This window comes from Notamacropus eugenii, chromosome 5 (genome assembly GCF_028372415.1).
Source record: "Notamacropus eugenii isolate mMacEug1 chromosome 5, mMacEug1.pri_v2, whole genome shotgun sequence".
Taxonomy (NCBI): domain Eukaryota; kingdom Metazoa; phylum Chordata; class Mammalia; order Diprotodontia; family Macropodidae; genus Notamacropus; species Notamacropus eugenii.
The window spans coordinates 449,867,154-449,881,570 of record NC_092876.1 but is presented as its reverse complement, the minus strand read 5'-3'; the positions used below and the strand labels follow the sequence as shown (position 1 = coordinate 449,881,570).

The 14,417-nt window shown below is 35.7% G+C and overlaps 1 pseudogene; it reads left to right on the top strand.

Annotated features, from left to right (window-relative positions):
* Positions 1–13,977, top strand: part of LOC140508052 (ADP-ribose glycohydrolase MACROD1 pseudogene) — a 37,842-nt pseudogene extending 23,865 nt beyond the window's left edge.
* Positions 13,978–14,417: the final 440 nt, after the last annotated feature.

The window sequence follows — 14,417 nt, the reverse complement described above, 5'->3', positions numbered from 1 at the left end:
TAACCTATGTGTATCTCCCCATTTTAAATGTGTTTCTTGTAAACAGCATATTGTTGGATTATAGTTTTTAATCCATTCTGCTATCAATCTCCATTTTATTGGAGAGTTCATCCCATTCACATTCACAGTCATGATTACTATTTGTGTCTTTCCCTCCATCCTTTTCCCCACTTTTGTTCTTTTAATTATCCCTTCTTCCTTCCCCTCCACAACACAGTTTTAATTTTTGACCATCCCCTCCAGTAGTCTTCCCTTTCTTCTTTCAGTCCCCCACCCTTTTACTCTCCTTTAGCCTTCCTTCCCCTTTCTTTCCCCCTTCCCTTCCTATTGCCTGTAGAGCTGGTTAGGTTTATATAATTAATTAAGTTTGTTGCTCCATCCTTGAACCAAATCAGATGAGAGTAACTCTCCAACAATTGTCGTCTTCCTCCCCTCTTTCCCTCTATTGTAATATTTTCTGCCTTTTCCTTTGATACAATTTATCATTTTCTGCCTCCTCCTTTTCACATCTCCTGTTATAATCCATTCCCACCCTCAGGTCAGACTGGAGCTGAATAGAAAGTTTTACTTTATAATATAAGATTCAAGAGAAAAAGTAAAGGTAAGTAGGAAAGGGAAATTTTGAGGGATTTATCAAGCTTAAGCTATTTACTTTCCTTCACAGAAAGATGATACTTGTAGCTCATAAGAACTTGCTCATTATTAGATGAGTTTGAAGTAGTATATTTATATAGAGGACAAAGGTGTGAGTTGAATATGATTCGATGATACTGAAAAAATAAAATTGAGGGGTGAGAGTGGGATGTACTGAGAGAAAAGGAAAGGAAGAGGTAGAATAAGGTAAATTTTGTCACATAAGAAAATTGTTTTACAGTGCAGGGAAAGAGGGAGGTGAAGGGGAGTGAGAGAACCTTATTCTCATCAGAATTGGCTCAAAGAGAAAATAATATGAACATTTAATTGGGCATAGAAATCGATATTATCCTACACGAAAGCAGGAGGAGAACATGATAAGAGAAGGGAGAGGTGATATAAGGGAGATCAGATTTAAGCAGGATCTAGTCAGAAGCAAAACACTTGAGAAGGAGAGGGTAAAAAGAGAAAGAGAGAATAAGATGAATGAGGCTGTGTGGAATAAGATGGAAGGAAATACAGTTCTCAATGGTACTTATGAAGGAAAATCATCAAGTTTCTCTGATAAAGGCCTCATTTCTCAACCACATGGAGAACTGCATCAAATCTTTAAAAATAAGAGCCTCTTCCCAGTTTATAAATGATCAAAAGATATGTACAGTTTTTCAGGTGAAGTAATAAAAGTTATCTATTACGCTATGAAAAAAAGCTCTAACTCACTATTGATTTGAGAAATTCACGATAATTTAATTCTGAGGTACTATCTCACACTTACTAGATTGTCCAAATAAACAGAAAAGTAGAGGACAAATGGAGGTAATGTGGAAAATATAAGAGTTTAATTCACTGTTGTTGGATTCACAAGTCACAAATTCACAAATTGATTCGAAATTCTCTGGAGCAATTTGGAACTATGGACAAAGGGGTATAATACCATTAAAAATATTATAAAGAAAACATCTTTATTCTAGGAACATCACTATTAGGTCTTTATTCTAAAAGAGGTAAAAAAGAAAAAATCAAAATCACCTATAAGCACAAAAGCATTTATAGTATCTCTTTTCGGGTGGCAAAGAATTTTTAATTGAGGGCATATCCATGAATTGGGAAAGACAGAACAAACTGTGGTTTTGATAATGATGATATGGTGTTGTGCTATAAGAAATGATGGGTAGGATGCTCTCAGAAGAAAAAAAAACGTAAAAGATTTACATGAGCTGATGCAAGTGAAATGTACTGTGAACAAAGGAACATCAATACTACAAAATGATCATCTAAGAATGACAGCTATTTTCAAAAATTACAATGATCCAAAACAACTATGAAGGACCCATGATAAAGAATGCTATCCGTCCCCAGAGATGGAATGGATGATGTCTGTATACACATTAAAACAAATCCCTCTACTTTATTTTTCTTGAGGTTTTTTTCTATATTTTCTTTTACAAGATGACCAACAAGAAAATGTTTTGCATTACTACACATGTATAAGCTCAATCAAATGTCTTGTCCTCTCAAAGAGGTTCCATGTGGAAGGAAGGAGAGAATTTGGGATTCTATGTTTTAAAAATTTATATTTAAAATTATTTTTATATGTAACAGCGGGAAAATAAAATACTAAATTAAATAGATGTTTGGAATATGTAATTTTACGTATGGTTTCATATGTGTGTGTGCTTGTGTGTGCATATCCATCTGTTGTAACAACCATCATGGCAACACACCTAAGGACAGTGGCTGTGAACAATTTCAAGGGTCTAATTGCATTGTATAATGAACTATCTATTCAGCAATAAACTAAACATTGTTCAATAAAATAAAGCATAACATTCATAACAACATCTTTAATCAATAACCAACTGTTCAAGTAAAGTTCTTTTTAAAAATATGACATTATCCACACCTAGGTCACAGTAAGAACAATCTTCTTAATCAGTATCAAGTGTGCAAGTCAAGTCCTCTCTAACCTTGACTCCAGGTTGACTTCCAAGCTCCTACTTGGTCAGATGCTCCCAGTTCTTTCCTGGGTTCACACACAGGCAGCACATTGGGGACTGTTCCACACTGTTCACAGGGATTGTTCCATTCCAAATTCTTCCTTGTTCCTAGGGAAACAAAACTTAACCAGGATATAACAGTATTTATAGACATTATCAGTGCCATCATCTTACTCAACTCATGAAGACCAACAGACAGGGCTTCTTTCTAGGAAGTTAACACAGACCATCAGAGAAAAATTCTGTCTGAGAATTAAACACAGATCAATCTAGTGCCAACATCAAAGACATTCTTTCTGTTATGCCTCCCTACAAGCAAGTTCCCCTAACCTGCTCATGGTTATTTCTCTCTCAGTTCTACTTCTGAGTGCCCTCTCCATTACATATATATGCATTACATACTATTGCTAATCAAAGATTCTTGATTGATTCAATCTAAGGCAAGACTCAATGAAAGACACATGATTGGCTAAAACTCGAAGAGCAAAAAATCCTACTTTGTGTGCTGTTACACTATCTATTATATACTTTCCAAAAAAATTGTATTGTGGTTCCAAAATATTACCATTGATAATATGGAATAATTTCAAACATGAAGGGTGGTATGTAATGCTAGCAATATTGTCCTAATATTTTATTTTGAGGAGGGAGTTATCCAAACCCTAAAATACCATAGCTAGATGCACTACTTTACTCACACTGTATACATTCTTACATACTCGGGTGTCTCAATTAGAATCAAACCAAGTCTGACCTTAGCCCATAAAGCATTTTTAATTATTTGCCGAAATTCAGAAAGATGTAGGATTTCAGGTATTTTGAAAGAATTCCACTACGAAAAAGCCTTCAATCAAGGAACTACCATTTTGTGAATGGTTTTATAACCCTTTAGTCACAGTTCCAAATTGCTCCACAGAATGGTTGAATCAGTTCCCAAAGCCACAAAAAGTGAATTAGTCTTATTTTTGTCACATTCCCCTGCATTTGTCATTTTCCTTTTCTGTTCATTTAGGCAATCTAATAGGTGTGAGGTAGTACTTCAGAATTCTCTCAATATTCAATTCTCTGATCAATAATGAGTTAGATTGTTTTTATATGGCTATAGATAGATTTGATTATTTCATCTGAAATCTAATATCTTTTGATCATATATCAATTGGGGAATGGCTTTTACTTTCATAAACTTGATTCAGTTCTCCATGTGGTTGAGAAATGAAGCCTTTATCAGAGAAACTTGATCTGTTCCTATTTATTCTATTCTCTATCTTCTTTCAACCTGTCCTTCCTCAAAATTGTTTTGCTTCTGACTCCCCTTTTACCCAATGGGTCTTCCTTTCTATCACTCCCCTTCTCTTATCCCCTTCCCTTCTACTTTTCTGTAGGCTAAAATAAATTTCTATATCAAACTGAGTGTTTATGTTATCCCCTCTTTGAGCCAGTTCTGATGAGAGTAAGGTTCACTCACTTCCCTTCACCTCCCCCCTTCCCCAACATGGTAAAAACGTTTTTCTTCTTTTATGTGAGATAATTTACCCCATTCAACCTCTTCCTTTCCCTTTCTCCCACTATATTCTTCTCTCAACTCAACTTTATTTGTAGATAATATTCAATTTACAATTCTTTCCTCTGTCTTCATGTACTTCTTCAAACTACTCTAAAAATGAGAAAGTTCTTATGAGTGAAAAGCATTGTTTTTCCATGTAGGGATGTAAATAATTTAACTGTAATAAATCCCTTATGATTTACCTTCCCTGGTTACTTTTTTATGCTTCACTTGAAACTTGTTTTTAAATTTCAAATTTCCTATTCAACTCTGGTCTTTTCATGAGGAATGCTTGAAAGTCCTCTATCTCGTTTAACATCCATTTTTCCCCTGAAGGATTACACTCAAGTTTTCGAGTCAGGTAATTCTTGGTTGTAACTTGAACTCCTTTGTCTTCTGGAATATCCCACTCTAAGCCCTCTGATACTGTAATGTAGAAACTGGTAATTATTGTGCTATCCTAACTGTGGCTCCACAATAAATTATGTTTCTTTCTGGCTGATTGAAATATTTTCTCCTTTACTTAGACAGTTGAAATCTAGCTAGAATATTGTACCAACAATTTGGGGATCTCTTTCAAGAGGTGATTGGGGAATCTTTTCCATATCTATTTTATTCTGTAGTTCTAGAGTATCAGGGCATTGTACCTTGATTAGTTCTTGAACAATGATGTCTCGGCTCATTTTTTGACCATGGTTTTCAGATAGACCAATAATTTTAAAATAATCTCTCCTGGATCTGTTTTCTAGGTCATTTCTTTTTCTAACGAGATATTTCACATTGTCTTCCTTTTTTGCATTCTTTTGTTTTTGTTTTATAAGTTCTTGATTTCTTATGAAGTTGTTAGTTCTTTATTCAGTGAGCTGTTGGAGCTCTTTTGCATTTGGTCAGTTCTGCTTCTCTTCGTTGATTTTTTGGACCTCATTTGTCATTTGGATTAGTCTATTTTAAAAGGTGTTACTTTCTTCAGCATTTTGGGGGTCTCCTTTAGCAAGCTGTTGACTCATTTTTCATGATTTTCTTGCATCACTCTCATTTGTCTTCCCAATTTTTCTTCTGCTTCTATTACTTGATTTTCAAAATCTTTTTGAGCTCTTCCATGCATTAAGGCTATTCATATTTTTCTTGGAGGCTTTGAGTGTAGAAGTCTTGATCTTGATGTCTTCCTCTGGTTGTATGCTTTGATATTCCTCCAGTTGCCTGCTTTCATCTTCATCAAAATAAAATTACCTTTTCACCAAGAAAACAGCCTTCTATAGTCTTATCCCCCCACCTTTTGGTCATTTTCACAGCCAATTACTTGACCTGTGATCTCTCTGTTAAGTACAGTGTGCAATGGCTCAAATTTCAGGGCCTTTGTGCAGCTGTATTCAGAGATATTTCCAGGAACTTGTAAATTCTCAGCTCCTCCAAAGTAGTATAATCAAAGGAGAGGTATTTCCTCCTCTCTTGGCCTCTGCTGTAGTCTGCGAGCAATCACAGTCATTCTTTTCTGCCTTAGAACAACGAAAACAATTCCCTCTTCACAACTGCAACCAACTGTGCCATGCCAGCAATCCTTGTGCCAGAACCACCACCCAGGACTGCGACCCAGATCAGCTGCTCAATGTCCCCACCATCAGCAGGCTGAGAGTGTCACTGTAGCAGTGGCTACCACCACTCTGAGGTTGGGGCTAAGACTGGACCACTTTCCTCTCACCTAGGTGAGAGAATTTTCCCCCTGACCTTTGAAGCTGTCTTTGGCGTTTGTGGGTTCAGAAGTCTGAAAACTGCAGCCCAGTGATTCAGTACCCTGAGGGCTACTCCAGTCTTGTATGTGCCAGCACAGTACACTCTGGGCTGTGCTCCACTCTGAGCCTGATGAAATAGACCCCTCCTGTTGGCTTTCTAGATTGTCTTGGGTTGGAAATGTTTCACTCTGTTATTTTGTGGCATCTGCTCCTCTAGGATTTGTTCAGTTATTGTTACAAGTATTTCAAAGGGTTTGGAGGAGACCTCAGGCAGATTTCTGCTTCTATTCCATCATATTGACTCCACCACAATCAATTCTCCTATTTAAGGCATTATTCTTATCATTGCCTTTTTGGACTGCTCTTACCATTTGGCCTTGTCAATTTTTTTAAGGAATTTGCTTCAGTATTTTTTGTTTCTCCTTTACCAAGCTGTTGATTCTTTTTTCGTTATTTTCTTGCCTCATTATCATTTCTCTTCTCAATTTTTGATCTACCTCATTTACTTGATTTTCAGAATCTTTTTTGAGTTCTTCCAAGGTCTGATATCTATTCATATTTTTTTTGGAGGCTTTTGATGTGGGAGCTTTGACTTCCTTGCCTTCTGAGTGTGTTTTGATCTTTCTTGTCACCAAAGTAAGATTCTATAGTGTGAGGTTTTTTTACACTGTTTGCTCATTTTTCTAGTCAATGACCTTACTTTTTAACTCTTTGTTAAGGAAAGTGTGCTTCCAGAGTGCAGTGTCTACGGTCCCATGCTTCAGGGTTTTATGCAGCTGTTTTCAGAGACATTTTTAGTGACCTGTAAGCCTTCAGGTTTTCCAAGACGGTAAGATTCAATGAGAGATATGTTTACTCCTTCCTGACTTATGATCTTGTCTATAAATAGCCACAAATACTCTCTTCTGCCCTGGAACTCTGTGGACAGTCCCTGCTCTACTGTTGTGACAAACTCTGCTATGCTACTGCTCCTGCTTACTCTGGGACTGCCACCTAGGACTGACCTGAATGTGAATATAGGTAAAGCAAGAGTCCTGACTAAGTGCTAGCAAAAAGACCCTTGTAATCTACCTCCAATCATTTGTTCAACACCCTTGCCTTCTGTTGGCTGAAAGGTCTAGAAGCAACTGTTGATGTTTGTTCTTCTCACTCAGTCATTCCTAAGGCCTTCTCCTGGTTTTCTGGTGTCCAGGTTGTGCTGGTTCAGATTGTACTGGACTGTGCTCCACTATTACCCAGGTATTGCAGATCTTTCCTGGTTACCTTCTAAGTTGTCTTTGGCCTCTGTGGGCTGAGAGGTCGGGAAACCTCCACTACTTCCAGTGATTCAGATGATCCTGTATGGGTTTGTTTGTATGGCCTGTGCTGGATTGCACTCCTTTCTCACCCTTTTGGATCATACCTTTTATTTTCAGATCTTTCACGTTGTTTTGGGCTACAGATTTACTTCAATCTGTCTTTGGATGGATTTTTCTGCTCTAGAATTTGTTTAGAGTCATTTGAAAGATATTTGGAGTTGTTTGGGGGGAGAGACTAGGTGAGACTCTGCCTTTACTCCACTATCTTGGCTTTGCTTCTACAAGGAATTCTTAAGAACTTAAAATTACGCACCTTTGTGCTCTACAATATCAACACCTGGGATTTCAACCTAGGAAATTCCCAAGAAATGAGAAATCATAGGTCTAGGATGAAACAAAAATGAAAGAAATCTTTAAAAATATGCAACTATTGGTGACAATCAGTCCCTCCTGGCCCTGAAATGACACGTTGTCACTAAAACTATCATGTCTATTGATTTCTTTTCTCTTTACAAAAAATTCGAAGTATCTTTCATCACATCACAAAATTTCTAACTGGTTTTATTTTCCATATTTTTCTATGTCTAAATATTTCAACAGTACAGAAATAAGGAATAATTTTGATATAATTATATGCATTGAACCACTTACCTTGTGTGTATATGACCTGAGTGTCTTTTTTTTTTTAAGTATTTTATTTGCCCTTTTCTTCTACCACTTTTTGCCTCTTGGCTTTAAAAATTTGCTCTTTGGGAATGAAGCACGGGTGAAAATTTTAAGAAATATTATACCACTGCTCAAGTAAATATATTTTCAAAAAAACTAGATTATGTGTGAGAAAAAATAGTTTGACTTTGTTATGCTATAATTCTGTATTACTTAGAGTGAACCAAAGTAAGCTTAGAAATGTTTTCTCCCTGTTTTCTCATTCTAAATTTTGACAATACACTTGACTTTTATATAACACCATTCTTGTGCCAAAGTGAGGTTAACCTCTTCAGTATTCTATGGAGGAGACATTAAACTAATGGAGTCACAAAAGTAAGTATGGGGCACAAACAGAGATAACTAAAAAAACTGAATTTGGTGTTGTCAGATGAAGCCTTAGAGTTATCAGATGGGCTATGTGTCTCCTTCAAGCTACAGTGAAGTTATGACTCTATTCTCCTATGTGAAACCACCATAAAGAAAAAAAAAGCTTTCCAATATAGTATATCTATATTCTATGATGGCCAAAATAGACTTATCTTAAAATTTTTACCCATGTCTTTGTGATGACCAAGAACTGGAAATCAAGGAAATGCCCATCAATTGGAGCATGACTGAACAAATTGTAGTAATATGAATGTAATGGAATGCTGTTGTACTAAAATAAATGACGGACAGAAGGGCTTCAGAAAAGCCTGGAAAGACCTACATGAACTGAGTGAAATGAGCAGAACCAGGAGAACATTGTATACAGTAATAGCCACATTGTGCGAGGACTGTTTCTGATAGACTTAGCCCTTCAGGGCAATGCAAGGAACTAAAACATTTTCAAAACCCTACTGAGGCAAAATGCCATCTGCATCCAGAGAAAGAACTATGGAATTAGAATGCAGAATGAAGCAGACTCTTTTATCTTGTGTTAATGTTTTGTTTTGTTTTGTTTTGGTTTTGGTTTTTCTCATAATTTATCCCATTCATTTTAATTCCCCTATGCAACATGACTAAAGTTAAAATATGTTTAATAAGAAAGTATGTGTAGAACCCACATAAGATTACATACTGTCTTTGGGAGAGAGGAAAGAGGAGAAAATTTAAGACTTATGGAAGTGATTGTTGAAAACTGAAAACAAATACATTAGTTTAAAAAACAATTACACATGATCAACGCATTGATTGCGATAGAATCAGAGCATATTTAGACAACATTTTAAAACTAAGATATGCATAGTGGCATATATAAAACTATTTCTTAGTAGAATAGATCCTTATAGACTTCTCCCATAACACTGATGAATATATAGATGTGATTAAGACAGGATACCACATCCTACTTGAGGAAAATTTGGTAGAAACATCAATTTTTTATTTAATGTTTTATTCTGTCATACAGATTAATTCCACCACTTTTCAGAGACAGTAAGATGATTTCAGTCATAAGGCTCTTACTCACTTTAAAAGCATAAATTTTGCTGTTTACATTAAAACCCAAAATTACGAGTTTCATGGTTCAATCAAATAAATCATTTGGAACACAAAAGTGCAAGCATTAGAAATTAGAAAGGATCTTGAGATAACAATCATTGGTCAAAATGAATCACTTCTTATTTTTCTTACTACTTAAGACCTAAGGAACTCTGCAAACATAAATTGTTTGACTATGTATAAGAATATTATTACAATCAATTAATTAAAAAGATTAGTTTTTTAAAATGAATGAAATATTCATGAAGTATCATTAATTGATAGAAACTGTGTTATAAGCATTCCATAAGTTTCAAACTCATATGCAAATATATGTCTACTAACTGATTAAGCCATTTGAAAAAAGTATCACAAATACCACATGTTAACTACTTTATAAAGTTAATGTAGAATTTTCCTAAATAAAAAAAAAATACAAAATAAGAAAGTTAGCAAGATATGGTGGTTAGAGGGCTGGCATTTCAATAAAATAGGTTCAGCTTGTTTTTCTGAGACATCCTAGATGGGCAAACATGAAAGAGTCCCTAGACTTGTAAGAGCCCCTAGTAGGTAGCATTTCCACATAATGAATTTTTTATGTTGATAAAATCATAGATTCAAGCCAATCAAACCCCAAACCAAAAACCTAGACTAGATTTGTGATGCATGTGAGTGTCTGATTTATCCACACCTTTTTCAAACAACTTTATGCCACTTCCAAAATTATGCTACCTTATTTTTTAAGTAATCAATTATTCCATTTTCAGGAATACTTTGAGATATTTGTTAAATAAATATAATTGTAATTAAAAGCTGGTCAATGCACAATGTTACTGTTACTGTGTACAGTGTTGTCCTGGTTCTGCTCACTAAACTTGTCATCAATCTACATAAGTCTTTCCAGTAATTTTTTTCCCTGAAATCCACCTTCTCATCATTTGTTATGGAAAAATAATATTTCTTTACACTTATATATCAGAACTTGTTCAGGCATCCTACAATTTATGCACCTCCACTCATTTTCCAGTTCTTGGCCAGCAAAGAAAGAGCTGCTATAAATATTTTTTGAACCTGTGAATCCTTTTCCCATTTCTGTGATCTCTTTGGGATACAGGTCTAGCAGTAGTACTTCTGGATTAAAGAGTATGTACAGTTTTATAACCCCTTGGGCATAGTTCAAAATTTCCTTCCAGAATAATTAGATCAGCTCACAACTCCACCCACAATGCATTAGTGTCCCAATTTCCACACATCTTTTCCAACATTTACCATTTGCCTGTTTTGTCAGGTTAGCCAATATGATAGGTGTGATGTGGATCTCAGAGTTGTTTTATTTTGCATTTCTCTAATCTATAGTGACTTAGAGCATTTTATATGGCTGTAGATATCTTTAATTTATTCTTCTGAAAATTACTTGTTCATATCCTTTGACTATTTATCAATTAAGAAATGACTTGTATTCTTGTGAATTTGACTCTATGTATTTGAAAATGAGGTCTTAATCAAAGACATTGGCTGTAAAAATTGTTTCCCTGCTATCTGATTCCTTGTAATCTTGATTGAATTGGCTTTGTGTGAAAAATCTTTTTAAATTTAATGCTACCAAAATTGTCCATTTTATATTTCATAATGTTTTCTATCTATTGTTTGGTCATAATTTCTTCCCTTCTCAACACATCTGACAGATAAAAACTATTTCTTGCTGTCCTAATTTGTGTATAATCTCAACCTTTATGTATAAATCATGTACCCATTTTCATCTCATCTTGGTACACGATATAAGTTGTTGGTCTGTGGTTAGTTTCTTAGTTCTGTCATATTATTTTCCAGTTTTACCAAAAGTTTTAGTCAAATAGTGAGTTTTTGTCCCAGGAGCTGGAATTTTGAGATTTGTATTTTGCTTTCTTTCTTTCTTTCTTTCTTTCTCTCTTTTTTTTTTTTTGATGTGTCCCAATTAATGAATCTACCTAAGTAAATTCCGTGGGAAACATTTCCAAACAGCGGCTTTTTCATATAAGACAAAAAAAAAATGATACATGTGATGCATTATATGTGTTTATAATAACCTATACAGATCAGTATATGTGTATGTGAGTGAATGTGTACATATTTGTAGATATTTCTCTATATGTTTATATATACATATATGTATCCATCTATATAGAGTATGTGTATGTGTGTTCTGTATTCTGTATATGTAGCATAGGAGCATTTTTTATTCCTATAAATCTACCTTCTTCAAATGCAGCTCTTAATTAATGTCATACTGGGATCTGGTTCAGGGTTGGCAGCTGCAGACACGGATCAAAGACAATATGAAATAAATGTTTTCAGAAAAATTAATCAGTTTGACTTTACCTTTATTTGCTGGGGGGGGGGGAGGTTGGGATGGGGGGTAGACACTAATTTATTCTGTAAGTAAATGTATAAACTGAATGTCTAGTTAGGCTCAGTCCATAATTCATATTACCATGATTTCAGTGCTAGAAGGTATAAAAAGAGTCATAACAAAGTGAAAAAACCTGTAATCATAATGGGGGAAACAGGAATAGTTTCAGCAGAATAAAATGCTTTCCATTAAGTTAGTATGGATCCCCAGAGTTTGAATACTTGCTTTCTTTCAACTAATGCTAATAATTAACAAAGGTAAAACACAAATATTGACAAGTACAATTACAGTACAGGAAATTACATGGTGCTAAAAATTATAAAGCAGAACTGAGAAAACCCTCAGAAACACAAGATATTAGAAGGGAATGAACTCTTAGTCACATTCTCAATTTTTTGAGATAATGTTATTTGACTAAAAAATGAGTATGCCTGAAAATTATTTATATCTATGAATTATATGAATAAATTACTATATTATCAATTATAAAACACAAAAATAGAAACTTTTTGAGGGAAGAGTGAAAAATGAAATAACATGATCCTCTACTTAGTATGGAGTCACTGAAGTTTATTGAATAAGTCAATCAGTAATGTGGTACAATTTGTTGCTTAGAAAAATCATTTTGGCAGTTGAATTTTAGAAGAGATTGATGAAAGGGGAGCTTTGAGTTTGAAACATCTTTGTAAAGTTCAAATGAAAGCTGTAGAAAAGCTAAAGTAAGGTGATGGGTATATGAGTAGATATATGTGTTTATAAGCACATATAGTGATTTTTAAAAAGTCATTTAAAATTTCTAAACCTCATTTTGTGCATATGTAAAGTGAGAACAACTTAATTTTGCACTGCCTTACAGAAATACTCAAAGTAATTTTCTCATTAAACTTTAGAATCTTCTATAATTTCATTATCATTGAGTTAAAAACTATATTAACTCAAGGGAGTGTTTCATTCCTTATGCTTATTTTTCTTTGAAGAAGATATTATGATGGTAGATATTTCCTTCATTGATGCAGAATGAAGATTACTCAATCCTTCTTAACCTGTATGAATTTTAACTGAAACTTTCTCTTAGGTCAGTTATTTGAAAAGCCCATTATTCCTCTACCATTCTGTCAACCGTCCATAGAAAATCCACACACTGTATTGGAAACCTTCTTCTGTTTGTCTTAATATTTGAGAATTATTCGGAGACCTTTTCCTAATTCATTTTTGTTGTAAGTACTATAATAACAAAGTGTCATGATATTATTAGAGTTAAAAAGGTGGACGTTTGTGAGAGTGAGCTATGTTAACTAAAGGAAAGCTCTGTGAAACTTTACAAATATGATTTCCTAAAATATTTTCTTCTTGGCCCACAGGTTCTCCTGAGCACACAATAGCAGCAGTTGAGGCTCCTTGGGCACAACCCTCCTTGTCACTCTGTCGCCTCTGCAGGACACAGGGATCTAGGCTGGCCAGCATGTGGACTTGGGCATCCACTCCCTGTCTGGTCGTGGTAGACCTCAATGTTCACTGAATGGAAGGAAATCAAAGGTATTCTGATAGGAATCGAGTGACAAACAGAGGGAGTAACATTATTTTTGCCCAGACTTTGTCAAGCTGAAGAAGATCTTGAGCGAGAAGGAGGTAGCAAAAAGGGGCTACCGCCAAGGAGGAGGAGCCCCAGTACAACAAGGACAATGCCCTGAATGAGAAAATCTTCCTTCTCTTAGGAGACATCACCAGGCTGGAAGCTTACACCATTGTGAATGCACCCAACACTTCCCTGGCTAGTAAGCTGCTTCGTGGATGTCTGTATCCACCAAGCCCCAGCGCACCTGCTGACCAAGGACTGACATACTCTACATAACTGCGAGATAGTCAAAGTCACGGTTACCGGGGGCGGTCGCCTGCCCACCAAATAAGTCATTCATATTGTGGGGCCCGTCACTCAGGCAGACTCCAGGTCCAGCTATGCCCACGACCTGTGCCACATGCTACCTTAACAGCCTGCAGCCAGCGCTCGGGGACCGCTTTTGATCTGTGGCCTTCCTTTACATTTCCACTGGAGTCTTTGTTTCCCCGAACGAGACCCAGCTGAGGTGGCCCTGGGCACTCTCTGAGAGTGCATTGGAGGAGCACAAGGGCTAGGAGAATTGAGTGCTTATCTGCGTTCCTGGAAAAGGATGAGGAGATAGACCATAAGCAGCTGCCTCATTTCTTCTCTGTGCCCTGACACTACCCCTCCCTGCTCCTCAAGACTGACCCTTTCATGGGACTGCAATCCCAGCTCTCTGAGGACATGACACTGTTCATTCCATCCAACTACCCTAACCCAGGACCCCGTTTCCCATGACACTTCCACAAGAATGAGGATCTCACAATACTATTCAATAAAGAGCTTGACTTAGTACTAAAAAAAAAAAAAAAATCATCATCTTTCTCTACTTTGGACCAAATTCATGGTCTATACGCAACGACTCTCTAAGATACATAACTGATGAACTAATGTGGTATCTTGAAAAGAGCGTCAAGATGTAGACAGAGGACCTGGCTTTAAATTCTACCTCAACCACATTCTATCAATATGACCAGAAATAACATCTCTCTATAATTCAATTTTTGCACATGTAAAATAATGGGATTACATTAGATAATGCTTACAGTAGCTTCTAA